Source organism: Varanus komodoensis, unplaced genomic scaffold (assembly GCF_004798865.1).
Source record: "Varanus komodoensis strain SLA01 unplaced genomic scaffold, ASM479886v1 scaffold36, whole genome shotgun sequence".
Taxonomy (NCBI): domain Eukaryota; kingdom Metazoa; phylum Chordata; class Lepidosauria; order Squamata; family Varanidae; genus Varanus; species Varanus komodoensis.
In genome coordinates, this window is record NW_025335873.1 from 3,471,433 (window position 1) to 3,491,442 (window position 20,010).

General features: G+C 46.3%; 2 protein-coding genes across 7 annotated transcripts in view; one reads left to right on the forward strand and one right to left on the reverse strand.

Annotated features, from left to right (window-relative positions):
* Nucleotides 1–5,538, reverse strand: part of ANGPTL2 (angiopoietin like 2) — a 31,108-nt gene extending 25,570 nt beyond the window's left edge. The window contains exon 1 of the mRNA XM_044439839.1: nt 5,126–5,538. The gene's annotated coding sequence lies outside the window, so the exon portion shown is untranslated. The remainder of the gene's footprint in view (nt 1–5,125) is intronic.
* Nucleotides 1–20,010, forward strand: part of RALGPS1 (Ral GEF with PH domain and SH3 binding motif 1) — a 168,654-nt gene that overhangs the window by 74,342 nt on the left and 74,302 nt on the right. The window lies entirely within an intron of this gene.

The following is a 20,010-nucleotide window of genomic DNA, read 5'->3' on the forward strand; positions in this document are numbered from 1 at the left end:
CTGTGCTTTCCGTATAGCTGTTGCCTCCAAACAGCAATTCCTATAACAACAATGGCTGCATTTTTTTTTAAAGAGGCATATAAAAAAATCTCAGAAATCACTACATTTTCTCCATGGCCAGGTCTTCCATATCCAAAGACACAATCCCATGTCATGGAACTTAATGGCTCTTTAAAAAGGCCACTTCAAACCAGAACTGACTTGACCTCTAAGGAAGCCTAGGGGCACATGCCATAAGTAAACGATAATAAGCAATAAACCATAATAAGCAGTAAGAAACTGCTATACTTTGCTGCTACTTTAGCTCAAGATATGCAGAAGATTTCTTGGTAGGAAGGATCTGCCACGGGGTCTGTGCATGCATGCGCTCACACAGACCCCGGACCCACTCGAATGATGGTAAAACATGCTTTGGTCACTTGCCCCCGGTGTGGCTCCAGCCAGGGGGTCCTGCCTCTGTCTTCCCCATCGCTTATGCCTGCTGTCCAGAAGCTGAGGGCCCCCAGTCCGTGGGTTGTTGCTTTCTTGCAAACACTAGGGATCCCGGCTTGTCTCTCCCCAGACGAGTCAGAGGCTGGGTTTACACGTCACGGCAAGCAGCCCTGTGCGGCTGCCACAGTCAGTGGCCTTGTGCCTCAGTGTGGCTGACAGGTGACCAGGCTCATGCTGGCCGCTCTCCTCCCTCCCCCGTTTCCTGGCCCCTCCCTCCTCCCGGCACCGTGGGGAGGAATGCAGCCCCTCTTGGACGGCTGCAGCGGCAAGCCACGTTCCACTTGCCAGGGCCGTTGGGCAGCCTTTGCTGTGGAAGCAAGGCATAGGAGGGTGGAAGAGGTTGCTGGTCAGGCATCCTCACCCCCTGCTTCGGAGGGAGCCAGCGGGACAGGGGGGCCTTTGCCCCAGGTGATTCAAGCAAAGAGCATCCTCGGGCAAAGGGGGAGGACGTAAAGCTGTGGTGTCCCTCTAGCTTCAGGAAAGGCTTCCTCACTGTCCGAGCAATGCGACAGTGGACCCAGCTGCCTGGAGAGGTGGGGGGCCCTCCCACACTGGAGACATCCAAAAAGAAACTGGGCAGCCCTCCGAGTGGGATGGTGTGAACTGGTGTCCTGCAACAGCAGGGGTTGGACCCTTTGGCCTCCACGGCCCCTTCCAACACCTCTGTTCTATGACTCTGTGAAATCAGCTGGTCTTGGTACCACAGTGAGTTGTGCTTTCCAGTTCAGATGACCCAAGAAACCATCCTAGTACTGAGAAACCGTAGAATTGTGCTTAGAAACCTTCTATTTGTGGTTTCTAAAACCCAAATGTAACAGGCTGAAATCACGCAGTAGAGTTGGGACAACCGAACAGACCCAAAGCGGTAGAAAACCACCGTGGCTTGCTGAGCCTGTCCAGCGACAGGCCTTGGCTTACGGCTGGTTTCTTCGGGAACAGAAAAGGCAGCACCATGCCTTCACTTGCATTTCTGCACAGCTACACAGGTGAACACGGACTGACCGGACTTAAAGAAAAACCAAAACAACATGACACTGCCGCACGGCCTCCCACTGCTCCCACACCTTCAGCGTTCTGCTGCCGCTTGTGGCACGTGCTCACAGTATAAACACAAATCATAACATGCCTGTGGATTTCTAACTCCTCCCCCTCCTCCTAATAGAGTACAGTTGGTGTGTGGTGCTCGATCGCATTGCAAAGGCAGCAAATAGTTTGCCCAGGGAGAAAAAGAGGTGTCAGCCCAGCAGGCCCTTGGCCGAGAGAGCGCTCCGGTGCAGACCCTCTCAGAGGCTACTCCGTGCTTACGTAATGAATGGGTGGCCCAAAGGGCTGTTTCTGAGCTCGGTCTTACTGAGGAGGGGTGGGAAGTTTGATTTGGAACCTGCAAATTCAAACTCCCCCCCCTTCCAAAACAGACATTACTAAAAGCCATCTTAAGTTCAATATTATGGCTTGGGAAGCTGGGCACCGTTAGGCTTTGCAAGATTATTCTCCATAATAGCTCATAGGCTGAACAGTGATGGAAGATTTTTTTTTTTTTTTGGTGCAACTTCCATACGGAGCAAGGCTTCCTACCCAAATGAATGAGAATTCATGAAAGGCCTACTGTTTAGCCATGTGGCATTTCTTCCTGGAAAAAATAATACTGGATCCGTGCCCGTGTTTTAGCATACCAGATAGCACTTCACGGCATATTCCTCCAGGACGCTAATGCATGTTTTCTGTGTGCAAGGAGAAGAAACGCATTCCCAGACGTCCCTGAAGTTTCATGAAGCACATGCAGGCAGCGAGAACTCTGCTGGGCACCCAGATTCTAGATGTTGAGAAGGCTGTAAAATTATCCTAAGTAGGAAATGATAGTGTTGAACTAAGACTGGGGAGACAAGGGTTCTCGTCTGTACTTTGCTGTGAAGCCTATCAGATGACTTTGGACTAATCACTGACTTCCTGAGTAATGTACCTCACAGGATTGTTGGGAAGATAAAAATGGATGGAAGTAGGATCGTGTGTACTTCCTTGGGCTCTTTGGAAGAAAAACGGGACATAGAAGTAGTGGACAGATACATGAATAAATGCAGCTTTACAACGAATGTTGATCTAGGTGGGTTAGAGGAAATTCTGTCTTATTAGGCATAATCCAAATTTTGCAGAAATTGCAGTTGTATCAGCCTCAGAGTATCTGTACTAGTTGACAGCTCTAGAGAATAAACAAGAATTTGTTGCATATTCTCTTAAGCGGTCTTCGCCTCTAGGTTCTCTGTCGCCTGTTTCTCTCTTCTGCCCCTTAATTTACTCTTCTGCTCCCAGATCCACTCTTCATAAAGCAACATTGCCTCTGCATAAGCTGCTTTGGACCTGCTTTGGTTTGACAGAGCTGCAGTGCTTCAGAGGAGGGTTGGGAGTCTCCACCAGGAGATCACAGGAGCATTTTTGTGTGTCTTCAGACTGTGCAGAGAGATCTCAGGGAGATTTCTGAATCTTTGACTTCCAGATCAGAGAGTGGAACCATAACGACTTAATGACAGAGACTAGCATAAAATATTTGGAGTCCCCTGTTCTGCAGAAAGATAGCAATCTTTCCTGGAGGGGAAGGCTGTCAGTGGCTGCTAATCATGATGCATTATCTCCAAAATCAGTTGGGTGCCAGTTGCTGGGGAACACAGGGGTGGCATTGTCCTTACGATCTACTTGTGAGTTTCTTAGAGGCATCCAGTTGGCTACTGTGGAAACAGAATACTGGGCTAGAGAGAGACATCGCAGCCCTTCTTCTCTTTTGATCTCCTTAACAGTCTGCACTTAGTTGGTAGCATTATGGAGAGTTTCTCCACATGTGCTCTCGGGTAGTCTACGTTATTTCAGGATTCTACAGACTTTACTAGTTCTTGGAAGGAACATGAAAGGCTGTTGCCATTTTACTGGAGAAGCAAATTCGCTAGCTAATTAAGAAGTTGTGCATCCTAACCTGATGCATGCTTTTCTTTTCTGACAAGTGTGTTAAAAAGCAGTCCATTGGCCACTCCACGCAGCACAGGGGAGCTGCAGTTACCCTCATTCTGTGCAGAAATGTTTCTTGGAAGAGGCTCAGGAAGGTGTTCATCCCACGCTGCCCTTGCCTTTGGCAGCGCTGCCTCAGTCAAAGCATCAGGGCTTGAGAGGAGGGCAAGGCAGTCAGTTCCACAGGACAACATTTTGGGTGTGGAGCGTGTTACAGTCGTGCCCTTGATGCAGAAGAACGATAGATGAACACCCACTTCTTTGCTTGTGGTGTTGCAAGAAACGGATGGGCACCTTCTCCGAATTTTAGACACATTAGCTACTTTGACAGGAGGAACCTAACCATACATACTTCTTGTACAAAAGAACTGGCAGGAGAACCATCCAAAACCAGTTACTTTCACAGAATAGAGTTGGCAGGGGCCATGAAGGCCATCGGGTCCAACCTTCCTCCCCCTGCATGCCATTTTTTGTTCCCAACCGCCCTTGAAGCAGACAGAAGCAGTTCTGTTATTTCTGTGTGCTTTAAATTGTGTGCTTTAATCCCAGCTCTTCTTGAAGGCTCCTCAAGTTGCTGAGGATGCAGTAGGGGTTGGGTGGGTGGGGGACACACAGATGCCTAATGGAGAGGGATTCTTAATTAATTCTTCAAGAACGTTTGTTTTGAAAAGCTACCAGCACATTTCGGGAGTTCAAAGGACTGTCTGTCCCAAACTTTCCGTCTTCTCTCTGTTACAGTGTTAGCAAAAAGAAAACAAGCCTCCACAAGCACTGTTTCTGGGTCAGAAATTTACCAGCAAGCACCCCTTCTTGTTGCTCATCCTCTTAGAAAGTCAACCCCATTTGTTACATCTGTTCTGACTCTCCTTTAACAGTGGCCTCACATTATTTTCACTTAAGCTAACGCATGCTGAAAGATGTCGTAACATTTTTGCTTTCTGTTTCATGTGTTTAAAGCTCTGCAAAATAAGGGCTTTGCACCGCTGTTCAATCATATCTCATTGGTTTCAAGTTTCATGTTTGGTATCTACTGCAAAACCTGTTAAAAATATTTCCAGCTCTTGCTTGGTTTAGACTTCTTTTTTTAAAGAGGTTTTCACTTAAGCATGCAAACACTGTGATACTCCAGGAGCTGTTGCTTAGAGGAACTCTCTGTATCTTTTCATCTGGTCGGTGCTCAGAGGAAAGTAAAGGCTAGGTTCCTAGTCTTCCTAGGGTTGCAATACAATAGACCTTTCACAGAAGTAGCACAAAGTGTAGAGAATTTGTCTGTGTACAATTTATGGAGAAAAGAACCATTTTAACATGATAAATATTGCAATGAACTGGCTGGTATTTTAATTAAAATGTAATTTGCTCTTTGGCACTTCAGTGTTTTAGACTGACTTTGCAGACACATATTTTTAAGCTTTTAAAAATCAAGAAAAATAATTGCAGAACTCGTAACATCCCCAAGTTTGTACGCATGCATTTTAATAAGAACTTTAAGGATTTTTTTGATAACTTCAAGAAAACAGAACTCAAACTTACCAGGCATATTGAAAGGCTGGCTTTGTTTTCTAAATCTTTAAAAATTGCTTTTGCAGCCAACAATGCAAATATACATTAACATTCAATGTGATATACTGCATATTCTTACCCTGCTTCCTTTGGGTTTCTTTCTTCAACCTTCAGACTTGCTTTTTAAAAAAACAAATCAACGATTCATGGACCGGCTCATCCACAGAAATAGGGACATCACTCATGCTAAAAGAAATCTATTCATCTGTGATGCGAGCTACCTAGATTATGTTGCCTGAAAAGGCTCGTGCATTTGGTATCGTGCTTGGAAGGGCCACCACATGCAGCTCCGGCACTCCTGTTCCTTCCTCACTGCTTTAACTCTCGTCTCTTTAACCGTCGGCTCTCCTGCTATAGACACGCAAGGACAATAGGCTGCAGTAGCGACTTGCTTTTCAGGAGCGCTGGCTTTTCCGCGTTTCGTCCTGAAGCTTTCACTCCATCATTTCCAGGAGGCTGAGACAGCCCTATTTGAACTTCAGCTTCTTTGTGGTGGATCGAGATGCTGGACGGGGGAAAAGATCATCAGCCATGCAGCGGCCAGACAAATTCTGGTTGGATAAGCCCCACGTCCCTCCCACAAGGGCGAGGGATCCACCAGCAAGACACACGTTCAGGGCCTCCCCTCAGCTGCAAACAGAAGAGGGCTGGCTGCAGCCAATCTTTTGCTCGGTGATGTCACAGCTCTCACCAGCCCGGGGTGGACCTTGTCAGGGAGCTCCGCCGCACGACTGAATGACTTAAGAGGGACTTGAAATGTGGAAAACACTCCGCACGTTTCGCTGCTGCTGTTCAGCGCAGGGCCAGTTTTATGCCTGCCGTTATATAATGTGTTTTTAACGTCCCCACACTGTGCGAGTCCCTTCTTTAATGGGTGGATAGCAGTGAGTCACTCTTTACCACAGTATGTGGAACTTGCATCCGGATAATTCGGCTTGGAGTTACTGGTCAGGCACTCAACCAGCTTTGTTAAACCAGTTAAATAAACTCCGTTTAGTTTTTGTTTTTCATTGAAGCAAACTGAGTTGGAGCTGACCTTGTGTGTGCGGTTGTACCGCCAGGCACAAGGAGACACTGATTTTCCCTCACACCTGCGTGTCGTCCTTTGCTCGCGACGGCGTCGTATCCAGGGGGCCTCCGTCCCCATGGGCGGCGGCACGAACGAGACCTTGGGAGAGCCATCCCATCCGTCCCTGCATGAACTTTACCCAGTTCAGCTGCATAATTTCCCAGAGGGGCTGACTTTCTGAATTGTCATTGCATAATGCAAATGAAAGGACTATATTTATCTGAGATTTCTATCTCACCCTGTCCCCGGCTCTTAGGGAAGCTTATGAAATAATTATAACTCCACATTTTAAAAAATGGCTGATCCGTGTTACCTGGGGCTCCCACTGAAGGTCTTACTAGATGGAACTGTGACATGAGTCATGTATTAAAACACAAGGTGATACTGAAATGATATAAACCGAGGTAGGGGTGAAATGATTTTAATGCAGAGAAGCAGTAGGTGCTGAACTCTTAACCCGCAGAACTTTTCTCCCTGGAACCATTTCACCCAGCTGCTTTCTTCGGGATGGAATCTACCTGCCACTTTGGAGCCCACCTAGGATAAAAGTTTTTTGCAGGGGCCAAAGGTGTCCTACTTACAGTGGTTCAGGGGTAGAGCTGCGGAGAATCAGGAAATCGGAGCAGGAAATCCCTGGGATGAGCTTGGTTACTGGGGAGATGCCAGGCAGAGGTCCAGGTACTTGTTCTGCACTGGTTCCAGATATCTTTGCATAAAACTAAACACTGGAGACTTACTCCAAACGCTACTTCTTGGTGCTAGAATTTCTCAGATTGAAGGGACTCTCCAAGGTCTCCCATATGGAGTAGAAAGCATATTTAGCGAGCACATTCTCTGTATGTCTTTATGGAGTGTTATAAGGTGCATCATCTTGAGAGGAAGCCTCGGTTGGCAGTGGGCAGGGTCTCTTAAGAGTGTAGCTTTAATCTTAAACTCAGAAATCAAATGCAGCAGGACTAATTTTCCGGTAAGCATGGTTGATACAGGACTGTTCACAGAATCCTCTGCGACATTCTGCCATTGACTCTACTTTTGATCTAGAACATGAACACAAGTTTCTAAATCAGCAGGAAGACACGATGCTACAGGCAAAACATCACGAGATGGTACTTGAACACATCACTATACAGTTTTTACAAATGGTTTGTTTCTTTCAGCTTCCTTATTGTGCAAGTGACTCTTCCAAGGGAGAGCCAAAACATGAAATAGCAAAGGTTGTGAAACATTTGCATCACAGTGAATTTGCAGTTATTACCAGCTAAAGATAAGGTTTTTATGTCTCCTTTCAAAACACCTAGTTGGCCAGTGGGGTGGACTCATCGACCCAGCAGCAAAAGGACAGGCTTTTCCGTTTCTAGGAGTGGACATTTGCGTGTTCACCGGATTCCCTTATTCAGAATGCATCCCTGAAGCAGCTATCCCAAGCCGGATCAGTTCTCTGCCTTCATTTGGTTGTGGGAAAGGAAAATTTCACTTGAGAGAGGAGTTCACTTTCTCACTGACACCTGCCGAGTCTTATGTGGAACATTAAATCTGCTAGTTCAGAGGGCTTATTCCTCTCTCTTGCAGCAGAGTATTTCCCAGCTGATCAGTCTTGCCATCACAGATCCCCAGATGGTCAGCAATGGGGAGACTTAATTTCTAGAAGTCGGCTTATAGCACGTCTTATTTAAAGTTGCATCACTTTTTCCAATGATGAAGGTGATGGAGATGATGGAGATGATTTTCATACTAGCCAGGCTGGGAAAGACATGGTCTATGCTGAATTTATTTCCAAATTAATAGATCTGTGCTGAACTGATCAGCAAGATGCAGTGGTCCAGTTAACACACCTTCATTGTGTAAAGAAGCCACAGTGTCACAGTTACTCCTCCTGTAGAAATGTACCTTACATTTACAAGTTGCATTTACAACGCAACATGCAGATGTAAGGTACGAAAAGAAAATGAGTTGAAAGATAACCAAGGATGTACTTGGTGAGAGCAACATAGTGCTTTAAAATATTCCGCATAGTTGTGTATTATCTCAGTGCTCTTTGTAACAATCCCATATTGCAGGTGCTGGGCAGGAGGGAGGGGCGGCATGCAAGCCACCTGTGCAGTTCAGGGGAGAGACAGGACATGAACCAGGTGCTTCTTGACTTTTGGATAAGTGTCTTAACTGTTGTGTTACACCAGCTCTTGGTGATAGGTATGTTTTGTTTATTTGTATGCTATTTTCCTAACTTAGCCTGGAATGCACATTGGGTGCTTCCACCTGTGGAAGAAGGGGAAGGCAGTTTTCCCCAGTTTGCCCTCTGCCACCCCCCTTCTTCCTCTGAAAATCTGCTCCAGAAAATTGGAAAACACACTAGCACAGGGTGGAGGTACATGGGGCTACGATGGTGTGGGAATTGGCGAAGGTCACTGGATCCTCTGCTGGATCAAAATCCCTTCTGTTCATGGAGCATTTGAATCTATGCTCTTGTTTTTCTCTATCTGTTCCAGAGAATTAATCCACCAATTTTTGTTAACAGAGATAAATCCATACAGGTAAAATGCTATTCATGCACATCAGCCTTTTAGTTATATGCAAACTGTTTTCTAAACTTGCCTTTGGAAACAACTGGACTTTCTGGAATTCATCCAGCTGGTTTGAAGTGGAATACCAGCTAAACAGAAGAAGTTAATGTCTGTCATTGATATGCAGATTAAAATATACAAACTAATTCCAGCTCTCTGTTTATATGAAACATTCTTTTGACATAGCCTAATACCAAGTACATCGAATTTGGCGCAGAGGCTAAGAAGCAAGGCTTCCTGAAGCATCACTTGTGCAGGAAGCAGTGAGCTTTCCGGATGATGTTTGTTTAAAGTTGGCTTGGTTCTTTGAACATGGTGGCTTGTGGGGGGGGGGAGTGCATCTCTCTGTGTTGTTTTTGTTTCTGACAGAATCCAGCCACTGTTATGAATTTGGACCCAGGAACTGTTGGGAAAGGCTGGAACTTAACCTAAGAAGTAGGAAGAGAATGCTGGACAAGATAGGCCTTTGTGTTGGTAAGAAATAGTCCTATCGTTGTGGCTGTTGCAAAGGAGTCAGAAAAATTTGCAAAATCGTCCAGTTTTTCTTAGGCGGTATGCCAGTTCGGCAGGCTCAAATTCTTTTGCTTACCTGTGAAATGGTAACTGCCTTGTATTGATAACAATGCTAGATCTGAGAAATACAGGAGGGTAATAATTGAGCTTCAGATGCAGAGCTTTTTCCAATTTAAACATTTTATTTATTTATTTATTTTTCGATTTATGTCCTGCCTTTTTCCTACAAAGGGCTCAAGGCAGCTTACATCATGCTCCTCCTCCATCTTATCCCCACAACAGCAACCCTGTGAGGTGGGTTGGGCTGAGCGTCTGTGACTGGCCCAAAGCCACCCAGTTGGCTCCATGGCCGAGCGGGGACTCGAACCCGGATCGCCTGAGTCCCAGTCCCAGGCTCTTCACCACCACACCGCACTGGCTCTCAAACATGAATATGTCAAAGCAAGGGCTTTTAATCCTTGCTGAGAATTTACTGCCGCTACTTGGAATCTGAAATGGCGTCCTGTGGTCCGTACTGCAGTCTGTGCAACTTACATGGCAGACCCCTATTTTTCCCTGGAAATGAACATTGTGATGATGATGTACGTAGTGGAAAAGCATGGCACGTCGGAATAGGTTAGGTCTCCCGTTGTGCATTGTTAACTAATAGCACGCCACGAGGACAGCCCATAATATCCTGTACATAAATGCTTTTGCTTCGGATCCAAATTTGCCTGGAAGGGTCTGCGAGCGAACAAAGGAGACAGTATGGAGTTGGACCTGCTGATGAACAGCCTCTTGAACTATTTAGAGGAAAACCACAAAATGGCGGTTTTGGAAGAAGCTCCTTTCCTCTGTGAGCTTGTTGAAAGTCAGGCCTTTGTCCACGAAGGGAACAGAACCTGACTGTCCCTTTCCTCACTCTCTGCTTTCCATGTAATGAATTAACAGCAGCGATTCCGCCCTGAGTTGAGTCTTATCTCAGAACCAGGTTTTCCAGTCACCTCTGCCAGTACCGATCCCATTCAGACCCCGCTATATTCTTCCCACTCCTTAGAAGGACTTACATCAGGGACTTGCTGAGGAAGAGGCTTGTTTGTCCAACCAGAGGGTGGGGGTGGGTGGCTGGAGGAGGGGGGGAGAGATGACTCCGAGCATTTTCTACTTGGAGTGCTTGTTCTATATAAATATTCAGTAGGAGGTGGAAAATCAATTCTGTAGCCAGCATCTTAATGATTCTCTCATCTTGTATATGTATGCATGTTGTCCTTCTTTCTGCCTCCGCGGCTGCTGTTTATCTCTCACCACTTGGGTGCACTTCTGCTGAAACAAGATTGCTCTGTGTTCGCTTACCCAGGAGCAGTTCTCAGTGGACTCGGGGGCCAGGCCTGGCTTTGGAGTGAAAACTGCCCCGCTTTCTTTACGGGATTGCCTTCATTGAGAGAGGGATGGGGTACTAGGATCCTGTTGATTCTCTCAGACCTTCAGCGCTTCTTGAAACCACCGAGCGTGTTTTCAGTGCCCTCGTGTCTTCAGCATAGACTTCCCAGGTTGGGTGTGGGAGGTGCTGCACTGTGGTGGGTCTGGTTCTACTCAGACAGCCCATCCCAGAAAGCAGTGCTGGGGGGTTATTGTCCTGTCCCTTGGCCATTCCGCTGTGGGCTCCACAGTGTTTCCTTCTATCTCCCATGCTGTTCAGCATCTCCGTGAGGAGGAGGAGGTGTTTGGAGATGTGGGCCATTGCCTCCATCCGTAGCGGATCGTGCCCAGCAATGTTTCTCTTCCCATCCAATGCAAGTGAGGCAGTGGATGTCTTGAATCCTCCTCTGGTACAGACATGGGCTGAAGGAGAGCCAATAAGCTGGCCATTGGACCAGAGAAAAATACCATTACAGTACTACTTGCCTGCCCAGCTGAGTTGCATTCGACCCATTCTGGAGTAACTCGTGTTCCCACAAAGGGTCAGATTCATAGCTTGGAGATTCATGCTCATGCATCAGCCAGGTGTTAACAGGCAATAGGTGTTCCAGTTCAGAGAGCAGTAGCTGGAACAGCCTCAGGTCCCAGGAGGTTGCAAATCCCAAGCCAAACTAGGCAGCGTTGACCACAAGGGGGCCCAGGTCAGTACCGCAGCTCTCAGTGGATGAGAACGGGAGTCCAGCGTCATGTCCCAAGCAGCCCTCTCTTGAGCAGAACTCTGATGCGTTGTCGTAGGGCTATGAAGCCCCAGAAAAAAACCAGGGAAAATATCTTTTCCCTACAGACTGGGGTTTTCTCTCCAAGAATTTTTAAAAAATGAATTGATGAAATACTTTCTTGTAGCACTAAGTCCGGGTGTTTATATGTTGTTACATGGCCTTTGCTCCCACCAAATCATTTCTAAAAGCTTTGTTTAAAAAGGCATTTATAGAAAGAGTAAAGATATAAAATGTCTGGAAATAATGAAGAAGGAACTTTTTTTTTAACCTCTCTGCAAGATTGCCAGGATAATTATTTCTTCTGTTCCTCTTTACAGTTCCTGATCTAATACATCTTTTGCCGTTAAGACTTTTTGGGATGCTTCAGATCATGCTCTGTTTCCCTGCCTGCGAGTAGAGTCTGTATATCATTGTATAGGAGAAAAAGGTGCATTCTTTCCCATTTGGATTTTGTTTCTGGGCCTGCCCTTCTGAGCTTGCTCTGATTAAATGCTGTCACAGCTGGTTACTCGAGTCCAAACAGAAGGTGACAAAAATGCTCCTGCGGGGTATCCCATCCACCGGCACCTCCTGTGACAAAGCCTCCTGTGTGTGGGTTATCCCAGCTGTGTTTGTAAGTCGGTTGTTTGTTTGTAATCAACTTGCAGGCTTGTTGAACTCACTGCTGCAGCTTTTAATAACATTCTCAGTTAGATGTCACCACTAGGGAATGCCACCTCCACTCAAGCACTGTAGCGGGCCTTCTAGATTTCAAGCCAAATTCAGAAGCGATCAGGGCTGCTGAAAAGACCCCCTTCAGTCGTGGAAAGCTGTGAGCTGGGAGAATTTCGCCCGGCCAGTGTTCCCTCTGACGGCAGACCAAGGGAAGCGGGACTGGCTGAGCTCAGCCGGGCTGTGGAAGATGGAACACTGGGCGCTGCGCACTGCCTGGGTTTCTCGGGGAGCGCCACGTCCCTCCTGGCCAGCTGCAGAGTCTGGCACTGAGCAGTAAGCCCATGGCCGAGAAAGGTGATGGCTCTTCTCCGCAGAGTCGGTGAAGGGCAGGCGGTCGTCCAGCTTGTTTCTTGGAGCGGAAACGGTAACAAAAGGCTGGCCTGCGTTAACGAAGCGTTGCCCTCGTACGACAGGATGTCCCGTCAGGCAGATCCGTCCAGAAGGAAGGGGCTGGTTGCCCCAAGCCTTGTATATACGCCGGTGAGGAGGGCCGCAGCCTGCTGGGAATCAGGTGAAGTGTTCCCTGGGGGGAATTCACCTACTGTCACCTTGATACCTGCACTCGGCCTACCTGAAAGGACAGACTGGCGGGGCCACAAAAGCGAAAGGGAAGGGCTCCGTTGCCTGACATGCCTGCTAGCACAGACTTAACCGTGACCCTTGCGTTGAAACCCCGGTGGATGAATCCCCATGTGCACACGCGCGTGAGTGTTCTGGTTTGTGACTTATTTAATTAAGGAGAGGCTGTGGGGGAACTCAACAGAAAGGGAGGCCTTGTTTGCACACCTCCCGAGGTTCTTGGAAGGTTGGGACCTGGAGCTTTCTGAGATGTGCTGAAGCAGCATGGCGGCTGGTGCCCAGCAGGAGGAGTTGGGTCTTGCCATCCGAGGGCGAGAAGGCAGCTTCCGCTCCCCTCCCATAGCGATTCCCACCAATGCAAGGGGAGCTTTGACTGTGGGGTAACTGACTGCATGGTTTCCTTGTTCTCCAGCTGAGTTCAAATGCACCCATGTGCAAGGTTTTTGCAAACAGTTGTACCGTTTGGGCTCGTGCATATTTTAATCAGTGATTTGGACATACACCAAGAGAAACCCTTAATGAAGTAAGAAGTTGGGGAAGGGTGGGGATATTCTAATGTGCTGCTAGCTAACTAAAATGATGGGTTATTCCTTAAAAGAAAGGTTTTCTGGTCATGGGAAATTCTTTCCACAGTATTTATGTGCAGCAGACAGTGCTGCTGCTGAGTGCAATTTCCAAGCACGTGCTCACATGGACTAATGCGCTTTGTTTCAGGAAGCCACAGTTTTTGATGAGCATTTCCAAAGCCAAAACCAAAGAGTCTTCAGGGAATCACAGAAAACTGCTGATCATTTAATCTCTCCCAGTCAGACCTCTTTGCTCTGTTGCATGTAATATATTTAATTAGTACCCTTCTCACACTGGGCCCAGGGACTCAAGGAAGCGTCTTCTGAGCTTTACCCTACTGTTCTTTCTTGCTAGCTATGTTTACATCTAAAATAACTTTAAATAAATTAGCTGAACTACTGACCATGGAGTATATCTAGCAAAGTACATTGGAGGGGTCAAAACAAGCCCCCTCTGCCGCTGCCTCGGTATTCCAGCAAACTTTCTCCTCCACACATGCCCCGATTCAGTCAGGCCCATGCAGTATACGACGATCTATTTTTTATGCTGATGTCTGGATACTGATGGCTCTGCCAACGAAGAAAGTACATCTTTAGGACTACCAGCTGAAACAAAACTCCTCACCATCTACTGCCATGTGCTGGCTTTGTCTCTTTTCAAGTTGCCACAAAGTTTTCGGCAACAGTTGCAAGGCAAAAGGATTTTGCTTTTTTCCAAGTGGGAACATAAAGTTGACATTACATGGAAAGCAGAGGATTTTCTTCCTCTTAAATTTGGAGACTGACATTTGCCATAAATGTTTTTAATCGTCTTGTCATCCTGTTTCATCAAAGAGTTTGACCATATTTTGCATTGCCCCACTTAATCATAGCAAAATATTTACATGTGGAGAACGTTATAGGACTTCCTTTTTATGAAACAAAGAACGGCGCTATCTCTGATCAGACCTCATGATGCACAAGCCATGAAACAGATGACTTGTTTTTTTAACGCTAGGTTGACCTGTGAATTGAGAAGCAATACCAAGCTCCAAAACCACTGACCATGAGCAAGCTATCTCCCCCCCCCCCCCCCCCCCCAGAACCCTCCTAGGAGCAGTTGCTAAAGATCAGTCTATAAAAGCTGTAAATAAATGAGTGCATGCCCAGGGTGCTCTTGTGAGAGCCAGTGTGGTGTGCTGGCTGGAACCCGGGCGATGTGGGCCACTTGGTCAGTCACATACTCTCAGGGGAACCTACCTCACCGTGTTGTCGTTGTGAGGGTCAGACTGAAATGAGGAGTGTTGTGTAAGTATTATGTAAAAGGAAAAAGGAGGAATATAAACACAACAGATATGAATGACATCAGAGAGGCCTTCCAACGATGCACTGTGACTTCAGTGACCCCACAGTTACATTAGGAAACCAACCATTAGAAAGGTGAGCCTGTATTTATTCCTAAGTGGTATCATCTAGGAGTTAGCATGAGAAATAAATACTGTTGGAGCAGTTAGAAACCGTGACCCCGGTGTTTCAGATCTGAGGCGAGACTGAGGGAACTGGGTCTCTTCAGCCTGGAGAAGAGGAGACTCAGAGGGGATCTGTTGGCGACATGCAGGTATGTGAGGGGGTGTCACATGGAGGTGGGCAGAGGCCTGTTCTCCCCTGCAGAGGAAGGCAGGACGCACTCCAACAGAGCCAAGTTCAGGGAGCCAGGGTTCAATTTGGGTGCCAGGAAGCACTTCCTGACAGTCAGGACCCCCAGGGTATGGAATGGGCTTCCATGGGAGGTGGTTGAGGCCCCATCGGTGCGGGTGTTCAAGGATAGGCTGGATGTCCACATGGTGGGCATGTCGTGAGCGGAGCCCGTTGGTGCTGGAGGTCAGACTAGATGGCCCGGGAGGCCCCTTCTGACTCACTCTGTTTCTATGTTTCTATATGCTCAACTGGAAAACTGCCAAGGAAATCCAACAGTCACATTTGACTGCGAAAGAGGAAGCTTTTCTGAAACGAGAGAGTTGGTAAAAAGGAAGTTGAACAGGGAAATCGAGGGGTACATTCCTTCCAACTGCCGAAAGGCTGATCAGGACAACTATAATAGACACTCAGGTGGAATGAAAAGCACAGGTCAGGAAAAGTAGCATCAAGTTTAAGAGATCACCAACATGGTTAATGAGTGTCATGGAAGCCATTAGAGCATGGGGGAGAGGGGAACTTTCTTCAGAAAATAGCCTTTTAAAAGAGAGGGTGCTTGTACAGAAGAAATGCAAAGCAGGCAATCTCAGATGCCAAAAAGCATTCTGAAGAGCACATGGCTAGCAACATCATGGCGAACAGTAATTCTTTAAATCTGTCCAAAGTAAGAAGCCAGCTAGGGAGGCAGTTGGACCGTCGGATGATAAGGTGGAGAAGCTGGATGGATTATTTTCTTCTGTCTTCTCTGCCAAAGATACCAGACAGATAACTGTGCCCAAATGGATGGTTTCAGGAAAACAGTCTGAAGAACTGAGGTAAATAAAGATGACATTCTCAGCCTTGTTGCCAAATGGAAAATTAATAACTCATCAGGCTCAGATGTTATCAATCCCAGAGTTCTCAAATAACTGAAATAAGGAATTGCTGACGTACTAGCAAAAATAACTAATAAGTCCCCAAGATCATCCTCTTTACCAGAGGACTGGTGAATGACCAGAGTAGCAAGGTCCATTCCATAGTTTTCAGATATTTTACTTTCAGGAAATCTTTGGTGTATCCAGGAAACTTTCTTCCATGGATGCTTTTGTGTTTGCAGAGCACATTCCAGACTTGGTTCATGCAGAAACTGGTAACTAGCTAAGTCTGTTGGGACTTTCCATTGTCTCATATGACGTGTATGCTTTAGAATGTACTCAAAATCCTTTATGCACATTGCGGAGAAAAAAAATGGTAGTTCATAATAGTACCGATGATCACATGCCTGAACTCTACCCCACTTTACTTCTGCTCTGTGCCGTGTTACAGCCAAGTTGCCTGATCCATGGCCAAGGTCTTGTCCTGCTGAGCTGTAATTCTTCGGGCTCTAGAGGCGGGTTCTTCTGTCTCAGTGCCCCCTCATATGAAGAAGAGAGTTCCCCACAGAAGCAAAACCAGCATGCTAGAGGGAAAAGGTTAAGAGCAAGGACCCCACAGAAATAGCGGTTCCTGTTGTTTTCCACCCATACGCTTTGAAGGCTAGTGCACCTGAATTGCAGGCACGGGATCGCTCTTCCAGGTTTGGCACATGACAGCGTAGCAGGCCGTCTGTGCGAATTCCGGAGCAGGACAGCAGCAGGCTGCACTCAGGTGGGACTGAGGTGTCAGGTAAATGTCCCAGGCATTAGCTGAAGTAGGGACTCTCTTTCCTAATTAAGACAAATTTAATGGAAATGGAAGCTCAGCAGCATCTTATCTTTATGATCCCCTCTTCTTAAGTGCTGCTGTTCTTGTTGGTGTTTCATTGCAACGTGGCCGTGCCAAATGTACATTCTGTCGATCATTTCAAAGGCATTAACTTGCGTTAGACAGTTGTTCTGCCCACCTGTCCATTTCCATAGCATTGTGGAAATCTCTGTGCTTTCACACGGTGACAATAATTTGAAGTGACACTTCAAATAGCACTTGCTGCAGGGAATTGCTTTAAATTGGAAGGGATTTGTATTTCCTCTTCTCCGCTTCAAGTCTAGCGGATGGTCTTTGTTTCAAATGTAATGTCAGATGTTGGATGTTTTGGAAAGAGCTCAGAAAAGCAATGCAGTAAAGCTTCTACTCCCCACTGCCCCTCTACACCTACCGGTCCTTTCAACCATGTGCTGGTGGAGACAATTAGGGCTGCTTCCCATTTGAGTTAATCCTGTGAGTTTGATTGATGTACATAAACTTGGATATGAACAGTTAGTAATTCTCAGCGAAACAGATTTTTTTTGTAAAAGCTAGGTCCACTCATTTTGCAGTAGACACTGCCTTGCTGCATGTAACACCTCCTTCTGTGTGTGAGAGAAGGGGTAAATTCCAAGATAATACCCACCAATGGCTGTTTTATTGAGTACTTGTAACAAGAATAAGTTAGTATATCCCCTCCAACTCTTTCTTTTTGGTTTTCAAGTTGTTATTGTTTTCTACCAATAAAACAAATAGTAATTCAAAAGACGTCGGACATACTGGATTATTATCTTATTCTCTTTACAATTAATGTATATTTCGGCCCACAGTATAATCCCATGTCTCTAGCCATTGATAAAAGAAGTTCCAAGTTTGGTAATAATATGTGTCTTCTTTTTCTTTAAGAGACAAAGTCAGTCTGTCCATTTCTGCACAATCCAGTATCTTCTTTATCTGTTCAAGGATAGGCAGACAGGCATATGGTGGGCATGTCGTGAGTGGAGCCGGCTGGAGCTGGGGGTCAGACTAGATGGCCTGGGAGAACCCTTCTGACTTGCTGTGTTTCTATGTTTCTTTAAAATCAATTCTTCAGTTGGTATTTCTCCCTCCAACCCTTTCTGAAGTATTTGGAGAGTCAGAGAAGTGCTGAAAAGATGGAGAGTACTGAGAATTATCCATTCACAACTTAATACCGAAAGTATTACATTGCCAAGGGAGAGAGATTGCCCCCCTCCCACACACTCACTTTTGGTGCACCTTCTTTCCCACTTTTTCCAGTGTCTTTCAGTTGACAATTTGACTGTTGGTCCCTGGCAATTGTGTGCAGATTATCCTACCTCCTCTCTCGCCTTGTCAGACTCAAGGGCTCCATTTTGCCGCTCCTTTTGACAATGGAAACAGAGAGAGAGGGTCAAAGACAAGAGAAGAAGTCAGAAGACGCTTAGAGGTGCTCTGAAAACAAAAAAAGGACATATATAGGAAGTGGAAGGAAGGCCAGACTGCAAAGGAAGAGTGAACAAACTAGCAAAAAGCGGGCTGGGTGGAACAGCTGTCGGCTGGATGCATAGTTGGCTACAGAATCGGTCTCGGAGATTGCTCAGCAATGGCACCTTCTCAGACTGGGGAGAGGCGGTGGGTAGGGTGCTGCAGGGATCGGTCCCGGGCCCCGTGTTCTTCAGTATGTGTATTAAAGACGTGGTTGAAGAAGTGCAGGGAACAAGTATCGCATTTGCAACAGACACAAAACTGGCTGCGATAGTTAATACCCTGGAAGACAAAAGATTCCAGATGATGTTGATAGGCTGGAGTGCTGGGCTGAGAGCAACAGAATGAAATTCAGCGGGGACAATGCTGGGTTCTGCATCTAGGGGAAAGAAAGCAAATGCATTCTTGCAAGATGGGGAATCCTTGGCTCCGCAATATGGCAAGCGAGAAGGTTCTTGGAAGAGTTGTGCATCACAAGCTGAAAACGAGTCAGCAATGGGATGTGGCTGAAAAAAGGGGGAAGTGCTATTTTAGACTACATTAATAGAAATATCACTTTCAAATAATGTGAAGTACTAGTTCCTTTTTATGCAGCACTGGTTAGGCCTTACCTGGAGTCCTGTGGCCAGTTCTGGGCATCACTGTTTAAGAAAGATGCAGACAAGCTGGAAAGGGTTTTGAGGAAGGCAACAAGGACTGGAAGCAAAGCTATGAGGGGAGAGAGGGAAAAACTGGGCCTGTTTAGCCCTGGAAAGAGAAGGCTGAGAGGAGATACGGTGTTACTCTATAAGTACTTGAAAGGCTGTCAAAGAGGGAGGGCAGGATCACTTCTCAAGCATCCCAGAGTACAGGACACTGAACAGAGTCAAGTCACAGGAAGCTGGATTCCAGCTAGACATTCCAGCTGGACATAGATAGGGAACATTTCCAGACTGTTAGAGCAGTGCCAATGACTCAGGGAGCTAGAGGCACTCAGGATGCATCTGGACACCCATCTATGCGAAGGATGGTTTAAAACTTGGAGCCCTGCAATGATGGCCCTCTGGCCCCTTCCCCCTCTTATGATTCTGTGAAAGGGATTTGCAAAGGAGCTTGCAAAGTTAGCTCTCCTAAAACAGTTAATTCTTTCATCTCTTCCTTATATGGCTTCTCCATTGCCTGCTTGTCTGTCTCTTTAAAAGAATCTTCTGATCTCATATCCAGAAGGTCTCAGTAGCGGGAGTAATTCTGTTTATTTATTGGAAGTCATGCGTTTAAAGATCTCATCTCATCAAGTGTTTACTTTCAGCTCTGTAATGTTTCGTACTTGTATTACACGTCTAATTCAGTAGTGTCTAAGGGGTGCAACAAGGCAAAACCCCACTAAGAAAGAGCTGTGTGGGATTTCATGGTTATAAATAATATTACAGAAAAGAAAAGAAAATTGATTTGGTATTGCTTCCCCATGGACCCCTTGCCATTTACCCTTAGAATTATGTTAGGAAAAACCTAATACCTGCGGTTTCCTGTGGAGAGGCCTCACCAGGGAAATCTATTCTAAATTTATAGGGTGGGTGTGCCATATGCCCACTTCAAAGAATCATGGATTTGGTGATTTACAAAAATGTGAGATGGAACACTGTGGAACCGTATTGCCACAGGGTTCTATCCAATATATTCAGGAGAGAATCATTATTTTTTTTAACAATTCTCATTGGACTTTATTTCAGGCATATTAGTAGCATCTCTGAACCCGATAATAAAAAAATTCTAAGACTCAAGCCTGATGAATTTTCTCTAGACTTGTGTTTGGCACAACATAGCCCTTTCAGAGTGCACTCCAGGCATTCCCGTACAGTACGCTAGGATTTTCTTGTCGTGGTCTCTGCGCAGTGCCTGTATGTGTGAATGCACAGATGAGCACTCGAAGAATGGCCACTGCAGGA